Here is a 22,741-nt window from a genome sequence, read left to right on the forward strand (position 1 = left end):
ATACAATGATTCCCTCTCCCCATCTAACAGAGCTCTTCCTGCCACCCCTCTGCCCCTAACGATCTCTGTCTGCTCCCTGCACATTCGTCGGTGGCGTTATGTCCGTACCCGGCAATTCCGAGCGGACTCTACCTCATATCATAATTTCGTACGCCTCATTGACCCCATGCAGGACTTCACCATTGCCTGCCGCTGCAATAGAGCTGAAGAATCACTCCTCCACCGCCTTCGAATGAATGTTGCACGGACACACTCACTCCTGCATAAAATGCGCCAGACGAACTCCCCCGATTGCACAACTTGTTATGTGGAAGCCGACATCGAGCACTACCTCCTATCCTGTAACCGGTACCTCCCAGAAAGACTCGTCCTCCAACGCCACTTGCGACAACTTGGCTACCCTAACGTCTCTTTGGCCACCCTGCTCGGCCCGGTCCTGCACAACCAGGGGGCAGTTACGACTGCCCTCTTGAGCTTTCTCCGTGCAACCGGTCTCTCGACCAGCCTCTAAGGCCCTTTTGTGTATCTGTCTGTGTGTATGTGTGTGTGTATTCCGCTTTCTTTCCTTTTTTTCGTTTCTTTCTTTTTTTCGTTTCTTCTTTTTTTTCGTTTCTTTCCTTTTTCCTTTTTTCGTTTTCTTTCCTCTTTTTCGTTTCTTTCCCTTTTCTTTTCGTTTCTTTCTTTTTTTTCTTTTCTTTCTTTTTTTTCGTTCTCTCTCTATTTTTTCGTTTTCTTTCCTCTATTTCGTTTTCTCCCTTTTTTTCGCTTTCTTTCTTTCGTTTTTTTTCGTTTTCTTTCTTGCCGCCTTCTTTCCTTTTTTCGTTTTCTTCCTATCTTTTCGTCCCCCTTCCTTTTCCGTTCCTCTTTACGAAAGGAATAGCAAGTCGGCCTTTGCCTGACTAACCTTTCCTTGTTTTTTTTCTCAATAAACATATCCCCCCTCTCCCCAATAATGCTGTGTGGCGCTTGAAGCGGTCGCTAACGTAACTAACCTATGACCCGTCCAACGACCCGTCTCTCTCAAAGGGTACGTTTATTTGTTCTTTTTTTACCCGGGTAATCCCCGGGTTACGCGCCACGTGACCCGAGTGAGATGTCACGTGACCTGTGGGTGGGTACCCCCGTTTAGAAATTTTCGTCCATAACGAGTTACGCCCGTCTCAGCGAACATGGCGGCAGAGGCAGACGACGTTTTTGACGAGGACGTGATTGTAGAAGTTGCGGCACTTGTGCTGCTTGACGCATTTGACGAAGGGGAAGATGATGACGAAGGAAGAAAAAGTTACGCACCCAACGAAACAACAGTCGTGCTAAAGCCACCGAAATATGCAATCGAACAGCAAGGGTGAAGGTGACAAACCGCGCTATGCGCAGTATTTGCTGACTTGGTTGTGCTTTATGCACGTTACAGCCGAACGATTCCGAAGGTCGCCAACTATGCCGAAGAAACAGTCCAAGCCATGAGGGAAGACACCTTCAAGTCGCACTCCACAGGTCAAATGTAGAAAAGATGGCAACGCTGCTGGCCTCAGCATTAGATTCGGCAACTATTCACCCCGGACGGCCCACGATTCCCGCCATGAAGCAGCTTCTTGTTGTTATCTGGTCGCTGGCGAAATTGGAATCCTTCAGGCAAGTGTAACAACAACAACAACTTTATTTTCGGTCTTGGAGAGTGGGGAGTTTCATCGCAACAGGCGATACTCTACCCCAGTGCTTGGTGGAATGGGGGGAATAAAATAACGAGCCCCTTTACAATAACGATCGAAGTCCGATGGTGTCCAGAAATGTCAGAAAAGCTTTGAGCGCAGAGCGTTGCTGGGCTGGATTGGGCCAGGGACCAAGCAATTTCGGTAGGGAGAGAGGGCGAGAGTCCAGCTGACGAAGAGACTCGGAGAGTGTGGTTCGGGAAGGTTCGTAGTGAGGGCAGTGAAGAAGAATGTGCTCCAGATCCTCAAGAGCACCACAGTGGCAGCAGGTGGGAGAATCAATTTGTCTCAAGCGGTAACGCCACTGAGCTGTAAAGGCCACATCGAGGCGCATGCGGTGGATTAATGCAGCATCCTGACGAGATGTGTTTCGTGGCATGCGGAAAGCGAGCGTGGGATCAACTCTGTTCAACATAGAGGGGGGAAGAATGTCGGTTGTCCGTTGGCGGGAAGCCAGGGGTGTCACTAGACGTCGCAGAATTGAACGGCGGTCTCCTCTGAGCAGAACAATACGGGTCCGGTTCCGAGACGAGAGTGCTGCTTCTGCGGCGCTGTCGGCCTGCTCGTTCCCCACGACACCACAATGGGCTGGAACCCACTGGAGAACTAGCCTGTGGCCTGCGGCGTAGATAGTGTGGTAAGCCATTAACACGTCTGCGGCAAGTGTATCTGCACGTTACATGGCCTGAGAAGCGAAATACTGCTCAGTTGATTTCTAATGTGATCCTGCTGTTCATACCATACATTTTTAGTAGTGCCCACATCCAACAGCAACAAATTAGTGTCCTGTCTGTCTAGTGCGAATGCCTTACCTTGTCTTGCTCCAGCCAGAGGCGGAGAGTTTTCATTTTCCCGGGGGGGGGCAAGGGCGGACTGCGAAGTACGTACTCTTGCGGGGGGGGGGGGGGGGGATATGTTTATTGAGAACAAAAAAGAAAGGAAAGGTTAGCCAGATGGATGTCGGCTTGTTGTTTTAAAAAAAAGTGAAAGGGGGAAGACGAAAAGGCAAAGAAAAGAAGAAAGCGAGCAAAAGAAAACAAAAAGAATGTAAGAAAAGGAAAAGAAAAATGAAGAACACGAAAACTAAAGCTGAAGAATCACACACTCTGACGGGGTCCTAATCCTATGATGTATGCAGAACTGGTGTAGAAATAAGAGGAAGGAAGAACAGAAAAAAACAAAACAAAAAGAAAGAAAAAAACAGAGAGAACGTAAACAGTGAACATGCGCACAACTGAAGGCATTATGCCTTTGAAAATGAGTGCAAAAGGAACAAAATGCATTGAATCCTCGGTGTTTGACCCGAAATGCGCGCAATATAATGAATATGGTCAATGAAATGGAGCAGCGGGAGTTGAACCCGCTCCCAACGATTATGCGTTCCGAAGATCCTACCGTTACACACGGAGTTGTACATGTTACTCGAAAAAAGTAATTGATTACAATTACTGTTACTACTGCGCGAAAAGTAATTCTTTACCGTTGAAAATTACTTCATCAAAAACGTAATACGTTACCGATTAAAATGTAACGCGTTACTGTTCCCGTTACTTTTAAATTGTGGGTCGTAGTAAAGCCAACAAGCCTCCTGAGTGCAAACATGCAGCTCTTGTTGAAAACTCTAATATGAGACACCAACATACGTGATAAGTGAAATTCACAAATACATTTGAGAGCAACATACAAAACACATATATACACGCGTTTATTACATATATATATATACATCAAAACATCCTCTTCGTTTTGTTACTATTGTTATGTTCAGCCCGCACAATTTTTCAATACAGTCGCCTATTTTACTGTTGCTCCAGCAGGTCGCGGTCTTAAGGGATTATCATATTACTGTGGCGTGCATGGAACACGTGTGGACTAGAGACGGCCGTCACAGTGACCGCTGCGTCATTGCATCAGTCGAACTCGTGGTGGGACAGAAGGACAGATTGGCTTGCTGAAAATGGTTGCCATTGTTGACAGAAGGTTAAAAAAGTAATCGATTACTCAGTAATTGATTACCGAAAATTGTAATCAGATTACCTGAAAAAAAAAACAGATTACCTGAAAAAAAACGTGCTCACAAAATTAATTGATTACGTTAAAAATTACTGAAAAATTAATTGATTACTAGTAACGCGTTACGTACTACTCAGGTTAAACCTCACTGGCAACAGCTGGTACCTTTTCGACTGCTTGGTTTCATTGATCTGATTGCTTTGGGCGATGTGTTGTGTCATCCTCTGTGTTTCTTCGCCTCACCTTCTACTGTGATAATGAGTATGGTGGGCGGATACATATTTTACAAATTGCAAGATGCATTTTTGGGGTTGGTGCACCCGCTCCCAACGGATATGCGTTCCGAAGATCCTACCGTTAGACAGAGTTGTACATGTTACTCGAAAAAAGTAATTGACTACAATTACTTGTAGCAGAGCAAGCGTTTGGGCTGGTTGGTTCATATTGAATTAAAAACAATTAAAAACCCCCAGTGCTGGGTAGGACAAGGACAGAGGATAAAAGGACAAGGACCGGCACTGAACTGCAACCAAGTGAAGTTTATTTTTTCGAGTTGATTAATTTCACCAAGAAAATAGAAGAATTTATCAACGCACGAAACAACAGATAGGCAAGCAGATTTGGAAGAACTTGTTTTCTAGTGTATAGCGCTCTCTTTTGGTCGGGTTTTTGCGGGGTGAGAGGGGTGTCACTGGTTTGCTCGAAAAATAAACTTCACTTGGTTGCAGTTCAGTGCCGGTCCTTGTCCTTTTATCCTCTGTCCTTGTCCTACCAAGCACTGGGGGTTTTTAATTGTTTTTAATTCAATTACAATTACTGTTGCTCTTTTGTCCCGGGCGCGCCGAGCCCCAAAGGTTGGTGTCAGTCTCTTAGCGGGACTTCCCAAGGGAGGCGGCGCCCCCCACCTTAGTTCATGTTCCGGGGGGGGCAAGGGTCCCCGCGTCCCCCCTACCCCCCTTAGTCGGCGCCTATGACTCCAGCTATTACGTGACACTATCATTCACTTGGAGAAATGTTGGGGACCGCTTCGGTGTTGCAGTCTACGGTCTTCCATTGCGTTCGGAGGGTTTTTGGCCCTCTTGGACATGGCACGTCTCTTTGTTGCCTTGCCTCGCAACTGTCACGATGCGTTACCCATCATACTTGGCTTCCAGGGTAAATCTCGGTTTCCTAAGGTCCAGGGAGCAATTGACAGGTCGCATATAGAAATTACTGCACCTAAGGAGAACGCTTCCTCGTACGTCAACAGGAAAGGTTTTCACTCTGTGGTGCTACAGGCAGTTTGTGATCATGAGATGCGGTTCCTGCACTGTTCAGTTGGTGAGGCAGACTCAGTGCATGATGCACGCGTGCTTCACCGTTCTGAGGTGTATGGAATGCTCAACTCAGATCACTTCCCACTGGACAGTTATCTAGTGGGAGATGCTGCCTATCCCATTGGCCCACATTTCTTGACGCCATACAGAGACAATGGTCACTTGAGAGTCAGGGAAAGGAGGTACAATGTGCATCTTTCTAGGGTAAGGGTAACTATTGACAGGACATTCGGACTGCTGAAGGGCCGGTTCCGAAGGCTCTTTCGTGTGGAAACCCGACGACCAGACATAATTGTCACCATCATCATTGTGGCATGTATTTTTCATAATGCTTGCCTGATGTGGGGTGATATATTTGAGGAGCCACCAGTTGCTGAAAGGCAGGATGAAACTAGTGTCCCAGAGGACGAAACCCCTGCCGCCGTAAGGAGGATTGGCATCCAGAAACGCGAGGATATTGCAAATTCCTTGTAATCGTGTGCTCCATGACCGTTTTTCATGCGTTTCAACTTGATTACTGTGTAAAGGTGTCTACCAGACTTCACTGACCCCTCCAGGCCTTTGCTGACAATTGCAACAAAACTCCCTGACCATCAGGCATGAGATAACGTTTTACAACCAACGCCGTTCATAAAACTAAGCAATTTACTGAAAGCAAGGATGGTTTTGCTGACACTTTCTGCCTCAACTATACTTTGCTATTATTCAGTTGTGACCTTTTTTGGCGTCAGTGTTGTGCTCGTCTCCAGGAAACACTAATGCAAAAGGCGCATCAGACACCCGCAGACCAGGATGCTGCAGTGAGTGAAAGCTTGTGATCTTCCCCGACTTTCCCGGCCATTTTCATTTTCCTTGCAATTCTCGTTTGATAGACATCCTGTAGATTCCGTGTACTACTTTTTTACCAATGTATTTTCCAAGTTTTCCACTATTCACTAGCGTTTATTTACTGTACACTCATGAGAACCACCCAGAACTATGTATTCATTGCAAGCATGGCCATTATTTGCACATTTGTGTGGCATTTATTTCATCTGTGTACATAGTGCAATGCAACTGCAGGTTACATTACATAAAAAATATGACAAAGAGAAGTGGGAATGTCATTTTTGCTTTCTGTTTTTTTTATTATTATTACCTTTTTCTTTTTTGCAAATGCACATCAGTCTTTTGTAGATTACCCTGTGCTTCTTGTTTGCCAGAAGCCATTTATCAGCAGGACAAATGCTTAACGGATTAACTTTTGGGCATGTTCATTTGCACTTTCTTCATTTCAAGATACTCTCTGAACAGCTGATTGGACGTCCGCAGCTGTTCAACCCTCTCATTTTCGAACCTTAACCGTTCTCCAGCATAGTGTACATTGCTTTTTATCTTCGACTGTTCTTGCGAGGTGGAGAGACTTCACTACGTGGGGTTTCTGATGTTTGTTCTTGGTCCTCAGCTAGGTGGGGTCCACTAGATGTTGAGGCCAAAGCGGGTGGCTGTATCTCGGGCTTCTTACCAAGAATATCGTGCATAACACTCCAATACACCCACTTTTGACTGTGTGAAAGTAAAAAGTAAGTATTGGCATGAAATCAACCTGACTTTGTGAAGGAACCTTGAAAAACTCAACAGACCTTCCATTCCCAGTCTTGTTTTTGCTGTCTGCCACTGTTTTGTTGGTCTTCTTAAGATTTTTTCACTTGTCAGAGCACTGGGTGGAAGTCAGCGTGTATCCCTTTCCCGCAAGCAAGGCTGAAGCCCTGAGGTAGAACATAAGAACCTGTGCATCCGTAACATTTCTGGACTGACACTGCACCCCCTCTCCGAACGTTTGCACGGCTTAAAGCACAGGTGAGTTCATGTGGTGCACTTACTTGGACCAAAATGCTGAACTTCATTGTGTCCCTCCTCTTGGCAGAGGCTTAGAAGGAACCTTACTGCCTTATCAGGCCATAGGACGCCGTTTAGTTTGCTTGTGTTGTTTTCAGCAGTTTGGGATGGAGAGATGCTCGGCCCATTCGTGCAGGGTTCTCCAAACTCATCATCTGGTTGGGGAGCAACTACCTCTTGTTGAAGAGGGACCACCTTGGGGGCGCTGTCAAAATTAAAATGCGTTAAAGAAGCTGAACAAGCCATTCATGATCTTTACCTGCAAAGAAGTTTGCAAACGTCGCACCAAGACAAGCTTGTTAGCACATGATTCATGTTCTGCTAAGATCAGCCGACATTTCTCGTGCAATCCCACCTAAGCACGGTTTGAATACGTGCCCATATTCATTACGGCCCTCTAGAATGCGTGCTTAACTACCACCGAGAAACGCAGACGACCAGGCGCAGCTGACAGCACGGGTTGCTTCTCGACAGCGCATAAAGCATGTAAACCTACGGCTTACCGTTTGACACGACAGCGACGAGACCGTGAACGATACTGATATGTTCCACGAGGTCTTGTACTCCAAAGCTGGGGACATCGCAGTAGGGGCACTTCAGTGCCTGCACCGCCTGCATGCTCGGAATCCGAAAGTTAAAAGACGTAGGACTCTCACTTGAATCGTGTGACGTCATAACCAGGCGCCCACAGCTCCCCATAGAGCGCATAGTTTGAGATAATTCAGGCAACACTGGGCATACGACCAATGAAAATGCGTCATGATGCCTAGCAGCCAGTAAATCAGCAACCTCTCCGTTTGGCTCGCCTTTCGGCCTGCCCTGGCTACCATTGACTTCTACTGGTTTTCATACCTGGCGCCCGTTATTCCAAAATAACTAAGACATTTTTGATAGGCAAAATACATATTTATTGATGCAAATGTTTGACTCATATATTCACCGTGCGTACAGGACGTTTCGTTCGTTGAATAGACTGCAACCAAACCAAGTTCGAACTTGCAAAGCGCACACACACAGTCTACTTCTGGAGGCGAGCGAAGTCCACGAGTACGTGCGTTTCACAGTTCTTCTCATACAGGCGATGCACCGAAGGTCACACGGTCTCGGGAAATACTTGTGTCGTTACGAACCCTCTCTTCTTAGTCACTGTATTTGAAAATGCGACAGCGCTCGAAAGTGTTCCTCATGCGTCAGCTCACTAAGCATTCCAGTTCCGACCTGGCTAGAATGTCCGTAGGTTGATACTTACTTACGTACTGATACTAGGTAGGAGATCAGTACATGGCCAGAGTCGCTATAACTCACGAACAAACCCGCGAATATACTTCCTCTTTGGTCGTTGTGGTCAACCGACATCGGCGAGCCGCGGAGACGCAGCGACCTTGCTTGGAGCTGCCCGCCTGGCCGACTGCCCGCCAAAAGTGAGCTGTCAATATTTCGAAACTTTGTCAACCAATCCCGGAGTGCGCAACCTCCTTCGGCCAATGGGCATCCGTCATAATGCCTGACGATGTAATACCACGTGACTATGACGTGTTTTCTTTTTCTACTGCCGCGAATGCGGGGAGCTACGACGGCCTGGTCGTAACCCTCTGCTACCCACCTGCTGAGCTGGGCATGGATGAATTAAACACAAGGAGCGGCCCTTCCGACAGTTTTCCATCGTCGGGACGAGCGTAGCCTGCTCGCATTGCATTCTGGGATACTCCTGTCTACCACGTGACCGCTCACGTGACCCTCCAGACAGCACGGCGCCACCACAGCAGACGACGCGAGCCAGTGTTGCCACATTTGGGGAAAAGTCGCTAAATTTAGCGGATTTCGGGGTCCGTCTAGCGACAAAATTTTGTATTTGGGATTAGCGGATTTTTTTGGTGACTTTCTGATATGTTCAGCAACTTTTTAGCGACACGAATGCTTCATGAAGTCTGGAAGAATCGTGATTTTTCTGTCACATTTTGGTGGACGACAAGTTCTGTCGAAGAATAATATGAAATCGTCTCACCTTTTGCCGGCCGTAACTGCTCTAGGGCCAATCCCATGTCATGGAGAGCTCCAGCGGCTCAGCGTAGTCCGTAGTGTAGTTTCGTTGCTGCTCTTCGCAGTGCTAGTTTCTTTGAGCTGTTGCCAGCTTGTCCCGTTTCTGACGAGCAGCGTGGACTAGACGCAAGTGCTTTCCAAAGTGCGTCCTAAGTAAGACCAGAAGTATCGCAAGAGCGTGGTGATGCTGCCAGTATTCAAGAGATAGCTTTGTCCAGTCAAAGACTGTGACAAAAGGGCCCTGTGCATCTATTGCAAGTGTGAAATTTATGCGAGGTTGTCAGACATAAAATAGCATAGAAGGTCGCAAAAAGATGAGAAGGCATCGGAACTTTTGCAAGCAATAAGCAAACCACGTTCGGTGCCTCCGATGACAAAACCAGAAGACGGTTTGCAGAAGATATTCAAGGTTCCGTATTTCCTTTACTTTCTCTCATTCTTATCCACTCAGACCCATTTTTTCATGTCCTCCCTTGGCCATCTAGCACACTCATTCGCTGAAACATCCTAGTTGATCTGTCACCACATTGTTTCACAACGTGCAACGAACAAAAAGGGCACTGTAGCGGCAGCGACTTTCAGTTTCGATTTTAGCGATTTTTAGCGACTTTTCGGGACGCCACTAGCGACTTCCTGCGAATGACATTTGGCAACACTGACGCGAGCTGTAGTTGTGTAGCAGTTCAGATGGCAGTGTTACGTTGAACGCGTGCTTGCACTTTATCTCTGCATGTTCGAATGTTTACTCTTCTATTAGAAGACCAGTCACAGTGTGCAGAACGCAAAAGAAGTACGCGGGACTGGAAACATTACGTGTGGCAACGGTGATTTCCAACGTATATGCGTTTGTTGATTAAGAGGTGAAGAATGTCTTACTTCGAACACTATTAATCAGAATTGTACAACAACAGAGGATATCAAATGAATATGCGGAACAGTTAAGCATGACTCGAATACACATAGGCGACTAAAACATCTGATCGCGCGTGTACTTACGAACAAAACGTGTTCCCGTGACAAAGCTGCTTCACTTCAACGAGAGCCGCACCCGGGACAGGAACACATTACCATACGTCGTTTTTACGATGGTTCTCACATTCTCACAATAAATTACTTTCAAAAAGCAAAATTACACGGAGGGCAACGCGAAAAACGTAGCCTTGCAAAATTTAGAGGGGATCATGAACTTTAGAGGGGATCATGTGGTGGACAGGACGTAATGGCGATTTTGACCCAAGCGACCGCTAGAGGGTAGCTACGCTAATCTGGAGCAAAGAGCCGCTCCTTCTGTTTCCTTCCTCCATGGAGCTGGGTCAGTGAGAGTAGGTACCCAGCGTAACCCTCGAGCGACGAGAGTTGAATTTTCGCCGTTAGGTTATGACGTCACTTCCGTCACCCTCGATTTTTCGCCAAGTGAGGGTTACCCCCGAGTTACCCGGAGAGAATAAAAAAACGCACCCATAGGCGATCGCCAGCTGTGTGCAGTAGTATACAGTAGGTCATGTTCGCCATATTGCATGCAAGTGCATGAGCGCCAGATAACCATGCCAATCCACAACAACAAAAATGTCAGCTGATGCAGCTACATATTTGTTTCTCTGCCTTCCGAATGTGCCTCTCCAAATACTGTACGCTGGAGTGTCATGCTAGGCTTGGGCGAACCACATATTCAACATTGGACACGCTCTGCACTGGGAACGAGCCTATTCTAGAAACTGGAAGTCGCACATACTCTAGTAGTGACCACTGATCTCTATACCATAGGCTGGATCGCGCATAGGGTGCTCCACGGCACAGGGGTGGCATCCAATAGGTACATTATTTTTGAAAAAAAAGTGCTGCACTCGTGCAGCACCAGTTCTAAGTGTACGAGAGGTGCAGACAACAGTTCTGAACCAGTTGCACTGACGCGACACCACCGGCTCCTAAAAAGAATAAAGGAGTGCAGACCTTGTCGTCTGCTACAGGGCGTTTTCTTGTGTGTGGTTGCATGGCAGTGTTGTACTCTGTTTTCTTCCGTTTGTTCACGCTTTGTTTGTGCTAACAATTCGTAAGCGGGTATTGGGAGATTCTCGTACCTTATAGCGTCCTCTTTTAACAGCACCAATTTTGCGACACAGATGGAGATGGGGGCACGTATATTTATTGTTAATTTGTGGGTTAACTGTGTGAACAAGCGTCACCACGTGAGCGTGACAGGTAGCTAAAAGGAAGCACAAATAAACCTTGTTAGATGTCACAAGCATATACCCCCCACCTTGAATTATACGCTCGCCGTTATCCGACAACAGCGAGCCACGAACTAAACGAACGAAGTGCTCTCCGCCATCTTGTCGTCTGCTTCCCTGCACCCTTCCGTTGCACGACCGGGATCCGTCGTGCAAGAAAATCGAGAACTAGTGCAGAACTAGGTCAGCACGTCCCCAAAAAGAATGGGCACGTGCAGGTGCAGTGCGAGTGCATGACAAAAAGAATGCGAAAGTGTTGCACTCCCTGCACTAGTTCAGGAGGTGCAGGCAAAAAGCATGCAGCTAATGTATTGCTCCGTAGACGAAAGCGTGCTGGGAAAACGCAATGCACCCTGGACAGGTCCTGGTCGCACGTCACAGCAAACGTCAAGGCACACGTGACCTTAAAGATGGCGGCGCCCGTGATCGGCGGCCAAACCGTTTGTAAATAATGCGGTTGTTGTTTCTGCGCAACGATTTTGGATGTCTTTCGATCACGGTAATTATTTTTATCCGATAATCTCGCAGTAAGCAGTTTTGCGCATAAGGCCTCGTACTGTTGACGACTGCCAAAGATGTGATGACGCACGCGCGCTAAGATTCACTGAGCCGATGCGATAACTAAGGAGAAATGGGCTACCATGTTGCGGAAGAAGCACCGCATAGTTTACGCTGGCAAAATACGTTAATCTCTTGGCGTTATGACGACGGAAATATGTCGGTAAGCGGCAAAATGACATGTAAACAAAGTCATATGACCTCAAAATGGTGTTTTCTATGACGTGCGACCAGGATAAGATGGCAGTTTTGCCAAAAGCACCCGCTTGAGGGTAGTTACAACAATGGCGGGTTTGTGTCACCCCTATGCTCCACGGCGTGGTCACCGGCCGCCATATTGGTGGGCCCATCGCATCCTGTCGTCTGCATTTAGTTCAAGCGGGGCTGCCCGTATTTTTTAAAATCTTCTTTAAATTAAAGGGCATGTCATGCCAGTTTGCTGCAGCTTTGAGTACACTTCACGCGGACCGAGAAATAGGGATAATTTTTCACAGGTAAGTTCTTCATTTTGAGGAAAAATCTGTTCATTCGTATATCGAATGCATCTGACAACATGAACTTGCTTGCACTGCTACTTCGCTGATGCCATTACGTACTAGGAATGTATGCGTGGCTGCTCCTATAAATCTTAAAACCATGTGTTTTCTATAAACAATGCGCTTGTGCTACACAGGTTCCCCTAACAGTCGCTCAGCTGTGCCGAAGCGGATACCGAACCTGCGTCATTATGCCAATTTGTTCAAATGTTCTTTTAATTTGCAGGGTATGGTGGAAGTAAATACACTACAGTGTTAACCTCGTTTGTGCAGTCGCATCCTATAGCGTGTGTGATAAGCCGTGCATGTACACGATCTTCATGCACAGCGCTTCGAATTTCTGTAATGAAACACGCTGACAGCTGAACGACTGCAACGCACTTGACAATAACGTTATTTTAAGATGACGAATGGGGAGTTTCATCGCCAGGGGCTCTACTCTACCCCATTGCTGGTGGTGATGTGGTGTATAAAGTAATGAGCTCCTTCAGCATAAGGATCGAGCAGTGATTTCCCCAGAAATTCACTTTTAGGGGTGGGGGGTGCCGAGCTTTCAAGGTGGGGGGGGAGTAGGTATGCTTGGTGAAGGTTCCACTTACGGAATTTCTCTTAGACACGGAAAGAATCGTGGCACAATGGTGACATATCTGCACAGCTTTCCCGTTTTATTTGTACATGTTATTACGTTAGAACACAGTACATTAGAATGTAGATTGATTATGAATTGCATTTGAACATTAAGATGCATAATCGCACGACCGGCACAGAAAACAGACTAGCACCTTGTCTCACGAAGCTCAATGAATACCTAGCAACCAAAGGTGAAAACACGAAAAAGTTCGAATACCTTGCTTGATTGAGTTGAGCGCAAATGGTTCTTGATGATCCACATTGAGTTTGCGTGCTCGCACGCATTTTTGCTCGTGTATACGCGCAATATATGCATTGAACAGTCACTTTCAAATGATTTTGGACAAATCCATGGTACGATCATCTGCATTACTGTGGTCCTACAGCATAGGTTTGACAGTGCAAGATGGAAATCGCAGCGCCGTACTCACTACCAGAACGTGTTGGTGGCCGAGCTGAGTGGGGTCAACTGAGAAATTTCAGGGGGGTGTTGGAAAAATGCAAGCGACGGTGTACACCCCCCCCCTGGGGGGGGTGTATAGGGAAATCCCTGGGATCGATGTCTTATTGCAGAGCACACACAGAGACACTCGTAGAACATAATACGATAATGCAAAAAAGTCAAACGAGAACCATACAAACAAAAAATGAAAACAAACAAAAAATATCAAAACGGAAGTACCTTACAATAACAAACAGTGTGAAACCTTCCTCAGCAAAAAGAATAAATTTTATAGGTTGACATTCACCGAATTCACCTTCATGCGTATGTTCCCCGTATACGGCACTTACGAACCCGGAGTACAGGCAGCGCAGAAGAAAAACAAGGCAACAGTAACACGGCTGAAGCACGTTTGGAATACATCAGCACACTGATTCCTAAAAAAAGATGCGTGCTAATCAGCAATGAGGAGCGTTTAAAGCGCAATAAATACTCCAAATCAAATCGTTTCCAATTGTTTCCTATGGAAGCAGCCGACGCCAGTGGGACCTCCACCAGCTCCCGTGGCTCAGTGGTTAGCGTGCTGACCATGTCACGTCGAGACTGGAAGGTAGCCGGGTTTGAATCCCGGTGCCGGCTGTGCTGTCTGGGGTTTTTCCTGGGTTTTCCTCAGACACTTTCAGACATATGCCGGCACAGTTCCCTTAGAAGTCGGCCCAGGACGCACATTCCCCCAGGGCGTCAGTCGTGAAGTTGCCGACCTACCTACTTGAGGCCGACAACGACAAGTCTTTTCACCATCACCACCACCAATGCGCCCTCCAACATTGCGGCCGGTTGCCGCACCTCTTTCCCAAAAGCCCCTCTCCTATGCGCGATCCAGCCTTTATACATAGAGATCAGTGGTAGTGAAACACTCTGTTCTTCTTTCGCAACGTTTTCAGCTCAAGTGAAGAATATGTCGACATCAGACGCAATATCCGGAGCACTTCTCATTTTTCTAAAGGTAAAAAAGATTATGTCGTCCTTTTGTCCTCTCTCTGAGTAGGTTCTTCATTAACATTCAATTCATTTGACCATGTATTTTTAATTTTGCAGAACCCTTCACTATGCGATTCCCCTGTCTCGAACGTCTTTTACGCCGTCACAGACAATCTTGCGATAACTTTCCTTATCTCTCGAGGTAAGTAACTTGTGTGATCTTATTGCCCCATCTCTCAAGAGGTGTTCCATTAAAATTCACTCTATTTCACCATGTATTTTTATTTTTCAGACCCCTTCACTATGGCACTCCCCTGTCTCGGACGTCTTTTTCGCCGTCAGAGCCAACCTTGCGATAACTTCCCATATCTCTACAGCCAAGTAAGTTGTGCCCTCTTATTGCCCCATCTCTCAAGTGGTGCCCCATTAAGATTAGCTTTATTTCACCATGTATTTTTATTTCGCAGACCCCTCCACTATGGCACTCCCCTGTCTCGGACGTCTTTTTCGCCGTCAGAGCCAATCTTGCGATAACTTCCCATATCTCTACAGCCAAGTAAGTTGTGTCCTCTTATTGCCCCGTCTCTCAAGAGGTGCCCCATTAAGATTCGCTTCATTTCACCTTGTATTTTTATTTTGCAGACCCTTCCACTATGGCACTCCCCTGTCTCGGACGTCTTTTTCGCCGTCAGAGCCAATCTTGCGATAACTTCCCATATCTCTACAGCCAAGTAAGTTGTGTCCTCTTATTGCCCCGTCTCTCAAGAGGTGCCCCATTAAGATTCGCTTCATTTCACCATGTATTTTTATTTTGCAGACCCCTCCACTATGGCACTCCCCTGTCTCGGACGTCTTTTTCGCCGTCAGAGCCAATCTTGCGATAACTTCCCATATCTCTACTGCCAAGTAAGTTGTGTCCTCTTATTGCCCCGTCTCTCAAGAGGTGCCCCATTAAGATTCGCTTCATTTCACCATGTATTTTTATTTTGCAGACCCCTCCACTATGGCACTCCCCTGTCTCGGACGTCTTTTTCGCCGTCAGAGCCAATCTTGCGATAACTTCCCATATCTCTACAGCCAAGTAAGTTGTGTCCTCTTATTGACCCGTCTCTCAAGAGGTGCCCCATTAAGATTCGCTTCATTTCACCATGTATTTTTATTTTGCAGACCCCTCCACTATGGCGCTCCCCTGTCTCGGACGTCTTTTTCGCCGTCAGAGCCAATCTTGCGATAACTTCCCATATCTCTACAGCCAAGTAAGTTGTGTCCTCTTATTGCCCCGTCTCTCAAGAGGTGCCCCATTAAGATTCGCTTCATTTCACCATGTATTTTTCTTTTGCAGACCCCTCCACTATGGCACTTCCCTGTCTCGGACGTCTTTTTCGCCGTCAGAGCCAATCTTGCGATAACTTTCCATATCTCTACAGCCAATTAAGTTGTGTCCTCTTATTGCCCCGTCTCTCAAGAGGTGCCCCATTAAGATTCGCTTCATTTCACCATGTATTTTTATTTTGCAGACCCCTCCACTATGGCACTCCCCTGTCTCGGACGTCTTTTTCGCCGTCAGAGCCAATCTTGCGATAACTTCCCATATCTCTACAGCCAAGTAAGTTGTGCCCTCTTATTGCCCCATCTCTCAAGAGGTGCCCCATTAAGATTCGCTTTATATTTCACCATGTATTTTTATTATGCAGACCCCCTCCACTATGCCACTCCCCTTTCTCTGACGTCTTTTTCGCTGTCAGAGCCAATCTTGGGATAACTTCTCTTATTTCTACAGCCAAGTAAGTTGTGCCCTCTTATTGCCCCATCTCTCAAGAGGTGCCCCATTAAGATTCGCTTTATATTTCACCATGTATTTTTATTATGCAGACCCCCTCCACTATGCCACTCCCCTTTCTCTGACGTCTTTTTCGCTGTCAGAGCCAATCTTGGGATAACTTCTCTTATTTCTACAGCCAAGTAAGTTGTGCCCTCTTATTGCCCCATCTCTCAAGAGGTGCCCCATTAAGATTCGTTTGATATTTCACCATGTATTTTTATTATGCAGACCCCCTCCACTATGCCACTCCCCTTTCTCTGACGTCTTTTTCGCTGTCAGAGCCAATCTTGGGATAACTTCTCTTATTTCTACAGCCAAGTAAGTTGTGCCCTCTTATTGCCCCATCTCCCAAGAGATGCCCCATTAAGATTCGTTTGATATTTCACCATGTATTTTTATTATGCAGACCCCCTCCACTATGCCACTCCCCTTTCTCTGACGTCTTTTTCGCTGTCAGAGCCAATCTTGGGATAACTTCTCTTATTTCTACAGCCAAGTAAGTTGTGCCCTCTTATTGCCCCATCTCTCAAGAGGTGCCCCATTAAGATTCGTTTGATATTTCACCATGTATTTTTATTATGCAGACCCCCTCCACTATGCCACTCCCCTTTCTCTGACGTCTTTTTCGCTGTCAGAGCCAATCTTGGGATAACTTCTCTTATTTCTACAGCCAAGTAAGTTGTGCCCTCTTATTGCCCCATCTCCCAAGAGATGCCCCATTAAGATTCGTTTGATATTTCACCATGTATTTTTATTATGCAGACCCCCTCCACTATGCCACTCCCCTTTCTCTGACGTCTTTTTCGCTGTCAGAGCCAATCTTGGGATAACTTCTCTTATTTCTACAGCCAAGTAAGTTGTGCCCTCTTATTGCCCCATCTCTCAAGAGGTGCCCCATTAAGATTCGTTTGATATTTCACCATGTATTTTTATTATGCAGACCCCCTCCACTATGCCACTCCCCTTTCTCTGACGTCTTTTTCGCTGTCAGAGCCAATCTTGCGATAACTTCCCATATCTCTACAGCCACGTAAGTTGTGCCCTCTTATTGCCCCATCTCTCAAGAGGTGCCCCATTAAGATTCGCTCCATTTCACCATGTATTTTTATTTTGCAGACCCCTCCACTATGCCACTCCCCTTTCTCTGACGTCTTTTTCGCTGTCAGAGCCAATCTTGCGATAACTTCCCATATCTCTACAGCCAAGTAAGTTGTGCCTTCTTATTGCCCCATCTCTCTAGAGGTGCCCCATTAAGATTCGCTTTATTTCACCATGTATTTTTATTTTACAGACCCCTCCACTATGGCACTCCCCTGTCTCGGACGTCTTTTTTGCCGTCAGAGCCAATCCTGCGATAACTTCCCATATCTCTACAGCCAAGTAAGTTGTGCCCTCTTATAACCCCATCTCTCAAGAGGTGCCCCATTAAGATTCGCTTCATTTCACCATGTATTTTTATTTTACAGACCCCTCCACTATGGCACTCCCCTGTCTCGGACGTCTTTTTTGCCGTCAGAGCCAATCCTGCGATAACTTCCCATATCTCTACAGCCAAGTAAGTTGTGCCCTCTTATTGCCCCTTCTCTCAAGAGGTGCCCCATTAAGATTCGCTTTATTTCACCATGTATTTTTATTTTGCAGACCCCTCCACTATGACACTACCTTGTCTCGGACGTCTTTTTCGCCGTCAGAGCCAATCTTGCGATAACTTCCCATATCTCTACAGCCACGTAAGTTGTGCCCTCTTATTGCCCCATCTCTCAAGAGGTGCCCCATTAAGATTCGCTCCATTTCACCATGTATTTTTATTTTGCAGACCCCTCCACTATGCCACTCCCCTTTCTCTGACGTCTTTTTCGCTGTCAGAGCCAATCTTGGGATAACTTCTCATATTTCTACAGCCAAGTAAGTTGTGCCCTCTTATTGCCCCATCTCCCAAGAGATGCCCCATTAAGATTCGTTTGATATTTCACCATGTATTTTTGTTATGCAGACCCCCTCCACTATGGCGCTCCCCTGTCTCAGACGTCTTTTTCGCTGTCAGAGCCAATCTTGCGATAACTTCCCATATCTCTACAGCCAAGTAAGTTGTGCCCTCTTATTGCCCCATCTCTCAAGAGGTGCCCCATTAAGATTCGCTTTATTTCAAGATGTATTTCTGTTTTGCAGACCCCTCCACTATGCCACTCCCCTGTCTCGGACGTCTTTTTCGCTGTCAGAGCCAATCTTGGGATAACTTCTCTTATTTCTACAGCCACGTAAGTTGTGCCCTCTTATTGCCCCATCTCTCAAGAGGTGCCCCATTAAGATTCGCTCCATTTCACCATGTATTTTTATTTTGCAGACCCCTCCACTATGCCACTCCCCTTTCTCTGACGTCTTTTTCGCTGTCAGAGCCAATCTTGGGATAACTTCCCATATCTCTACAGCCACGTAAGTTGTGCCCTCTTATTGCCCCATCTCTCAAGAGGTGCCCCATTAAGATTCGCTCCATTTCACCATGTATTTTTATTTTGCAGACCCCTCCACTATGCCACTCCCCTTTCTCTGACGTCTTTTTCGCTGTCAGAGCCAATCTTGGGATAACTTCCCATATCTCTACAGCCAAGTAAGTTGTGCCCTCTTATTGCCCCATCTCTCAAGAGGTGCCCCATTAAGATTCGCTTTATTTCAAGATGTATTTTTATTTTGCAGACCCCTCCACTATGGCACTCCCCTGTCTCGGACGTCTTTTTCGCCGTCAGAGCCAATCTTGCGATAACTTCCCATATCTCTACAGCCACGTAAGTAGTGCCCTCTTATTGCCCCATCTCCCAAGAGATGCCCCATTAAGATTCGTTTGATATTTCACCATGTATTTTTGTTATGCAGACCCCCTCCACTATGGCGCTCCCCTGTCTCAGACGTCTTTTTCGCTGTCAGAGCCAATCTTGCGATAACTTCCCATATCTCTACAGCCAAGTAAGTTGTGCCCTCTTATTGCCCCATCTCTCAAGAGGTGCGCCATTAAGATTCGCTTTATTTCAAGATGTATTTCTGTTTTGCAGACCCCTCCACTATGCCACTCCCCTGTCTCGGACGTCTTTTTCGCTGTCGGAGCCAATCTTGGGATAACTTCTCTTATTTCTACAGCCACGTAAGTTGTGCCCTCTTATTGCCCCATCTCTCAAGAGGTGCCCCATTAAGATTCGCTCCATTTCACCATGTATTTTTATTTTGCAGACCCCTCCACTATGCCACTCCCCTTTCTCTGACGTCTTTTTCGCTGTCAGAGCCAATCTTGGGATAACTTCCCATATCTCTACAGCCACGTAAGTTGTGCCCTCTTATTGCCCCATCTCTCAAGAGGTGCCCCATTAAGATTCGCTCCATTTCACCATGTATTTTTATTTTGCAGACCCCTCCACTATGCCACTCCCCTTTCTCTGACGTCTTTTTCGCTGTCAGAGCCAATCTTGGGATAACTTCCCATATCTCTACAGCCAAGTAAGTTGTGCCCTCTTATTGCCCCATCTCTCAAGAGGTGCCCCATTAAGATTCGCTTTATTTCAAGATGTATTTTTATTTTGCAGACCCCTCCACTATGGCACTCCCCTGTCTCGGACGTCTTTTTCGCCGTCAGAGCCAATCTTGCGATAACTTCCCATATCTCTACAGCCACGTAAGTTGTGCCCTCTTATTGCCCCATCTCTCAAGAGGTGCCCCATTAAGATTCGCTCCATTTCACCATGTATTTTTATTTTGCAGACCCCTCCACTATGCCACTCCCCTTTCTCTGACGTCTTTTTCGCTGTCAGAGCCAATCTTGGGATAACTTCTCATATTTCTACAGCCAAGTAAGTTGTGCCCTCTTATTGCCCCATCTCCCAAGAGATGCCCCATTAAGATTCGTTTGATATTTCACCATGTATTTTTGTTATGCAGACCCCCTCCACTATGGCGCTCCCCTGTCTCAGACGTCTTTTTCGCTGTCAGAGCCAATCTTGCGATAACTTCCCATATCTCTACAGCCAAGTAAGTTGTGCCCTCTTATTGCCCCATCTCTCAAGAGGTGCCCCATTAAGATTCGCTTTATTTCAAGATGTATTTCTGTTTTGCAGACCCCTCCACTATGCCACTCCCCTGTCTCGGACGTCTTTTTCGCTGTCGGAGCCAATCTTGCGATAACTTCCCATATTTCTACAGCCAAGTAAGTTGTGCCCTCTTATTGTCCCATCTCCCGAGATGTGCCCCATTTAGATTCGCTTCATTTCACCATGTATTTTTATTTTGCAGACTCTTCACTATGGCACTCCCCTGTCTCGGACGTCTTTTTCGCTGTCAAGCCAATCTTGCGATAACTTCCCATATTTCTACAGCCAAGTAAGTTGTGCCCTCTTATTGTCCCATCTCCCGAGATGTGCCCCATTTAGATTCGCTTCATTTCACCATGTATTTTTATTTTGCAGACTCTCCACTATGGCACTCCCCTGTCTCGGACGTCTTTTTCGCTGTCAGAGCCAATCTTGCGAGAACTTCCCATATCTCTACAGCCAAGTAAGTTGTGCCCTCTTATCGCCCCATCTGTCAAGAGGTGCCCCATTAAGATTCACTTTATTTCACCATGTGTTTTTATTTTGCAGACCCCTCCACTATGGCACTACCTTGTTTCGGACGTCTTTTTCGCCGTCAGAGACAATCTTGCGATAACTTCCCATATCTCTACAGCCAAGTAAGTTGTGCCCTCTTATCGCCCCATCTGTCAAGAGGTGCCCCATTAAGATTCACTTTATTTCACCATGTGTTTTTATTTTGCAGACCCCTCCACTATGGCACTACCTTGTCTCGGACGTCTTTTTCGCCGTCAGAGACAATCTTGCGATAACTTCCCATATCTCTACAGCCAAGTAAGTTGTGCCCTCTTATCGCCCCATCTGTCAAGAGGTGCCCCATTAAGATTCACTTTATTTCACCATGTGTTTTTATTTTGCAGACCCCTCCACTATGGCACTACCTTGTTTCGGACGTCTTTTTCGCCGTCAGAGACAATCTTGCGATAACTTCCCATATCTCTACAGCGAAGTAAGTTGTGCCCTCTTATAACCCCATCTCTCAAGAGGTGCCCCATTAAGACTCGCTTTATTTCACCATGTATTTTTATATTGCAGACCCCTCCACTATGGCGCTCCCCTGTCTCGGACGTCTTTTTCGCTGTCAGAGCCAATCTTGCGATAACTTCCCATATTTCTACAGCAAAGTAAGTGTTGCCCTCTTTTTGCCCCATCTCCCGAGATGTGCCCCATTAAGATTCGCTTCATTTCACCATGTACTTTTATTTTGCAGACTCTCCCCTGTCTCGGCCGTCTTTTTCGCTGTCAGAGCCAATCTTGCGAGAACTTCCCATATCTCTACAGCCAAGTAAGTTGTGTCCTCTTATTGCCCCATCTCTCAAGAGGTGCCCCATTAAGATTCGCTTTATTTCACCATGTATTTCTCTTTTGCAGACCCCTCCACTATGGCACTCCCCTGTCTCGGACGTCTTTTTCGCCGTCAGAGCCAATCTTGCTATAACTTCCCATATCTCTACAGCCAAGTAAGTTGTGCCCTCTTATTGCCCCATCTCTTAAGAGGTGCCCCATTAAGATTCGCTTTATATTTCACCATGTATTTTTATTTTGCAGACCCCTCCACTATGCCACTCCCCTTTCTCTGACGTCTTTTTCGCTGTCAGAGCCAATCTTGCGATAACTTCCCATATCTCTACAGCCAAGTAAGTTGTGCCCTCTTTCAACCCCATCTCTCAAGAGGCGCCCCATTAAGATTCGCTTTATTTCACCATGTATTTTTATTTTGCAGACCCCTCCACTATGGCACTCCCCTGTCTCGGACGTCTTTTTCGCCGTCAGAGCCAATCTTGCGATAACTTCTCATATCTCTACAGCCACGTAAGTTGTGCCCTCTTATAACCCCATCTCTCAAGAGGCGCCTCATTAAGATTCGCTTTATTTCACCATGTATTTTTATTTTGCAGACCCCTCCACTATGGCACTCCCCTGTCTCGGACGTCTTTTTCGCCGTCAGAGCCAATCTTGCGATAACTTCTCATATCTCTACAGCCACGTAAGTTGTGCCCTCTTATAACCCCATCTCTCAAGAGGCGCCCCATTAAGATTCGCTTTATTTCACCATGTATTTTTATTTTGCAGACCCCTCCACTATGGCACTCCCCTGTCTCGGACGTCTTTTTCGCCGTCAGAGCCACTCTTGCGATAACTTCCCATATCTCTACAGCCAAGTAAGTTGTGCCCTCTTATTGCCCCATCTCTCTAAAGGTGCCCCATTAAGATTCGCTCCATTTCACCATGTATTTTTATTTTGCAGACCCCTCCACTATGCCACTCCCCTTTCTCTGACGTCTTTTTCGCTGTCAGAGCCAATCTTGCGATAACTTCCCATATCTCTACAGCCAAGTAAGTTGTGCCCTCTTATTGCCCCATCTGTCAAGAGGTGCCCCATTAAGATTCGCTTTATATTTCACCATGTATTTCTATTTTGCAGACCCCTCCACTATGCCACTCCCCTTTCTCTGACGTCTTTTTCGCTGTCAGA

General features: G+C 46.4%; 2 long non-coding RNA genes across 2 annotated transcripts; both read left to right on the forward strand.

The window, feature by feature from the left end:
- The first annotated feature begins 6,490 nt into the window (after positions 1 to 6,490).
- LOC135376920 (uncharacterized) lies at positions 6,491 to 7,131 on the forward strand. The gene is made up of 3 exons (XR_010417908.1): positions 6,491 to 6,600; positions 6,734 to 6,877; positions 7,018 to 7,131. It is a non-coding gene; the product is annotated as an uncharacterized LOC135376920 (long non-coding RNA).
- Positions 7,132 to 20,314: 13,183 nt separating this feature from the next.
- LOC135376918 (uncharacterized) lies at positions 20,315 to 20,684 on the forward strand. The gene is made up of 3 exons (XR_010417907.1): positions 20,315 to 20,342; positions 20,429 to 20,515; positions 20,602 to 20,684. It is a non-coding gene; the product is annotated as an uncharacterized LOC135376918 (long non-coding RNA).
- Positions 20,685 to 22,741: the final 2,057 nt, after the last annotated feature.

Source organism: Ornithodoros turicata, unplaced genomic scaffold (genome assembly GCF_037126465.1).
Source record: "Ornithodoros turicata isolate Travis unplaced genomic scaffold, ASM3712646v1 ctg00001380.1, whole genome shotgun sequence".
Classification (NCBI taxonomy): domain Eukaryota; kingdom Metazoa; phylum Arthropoda; class Arachnida; order Ixodida; family Argasidae; genus Ornithodoros; species Ornithodoros turicata.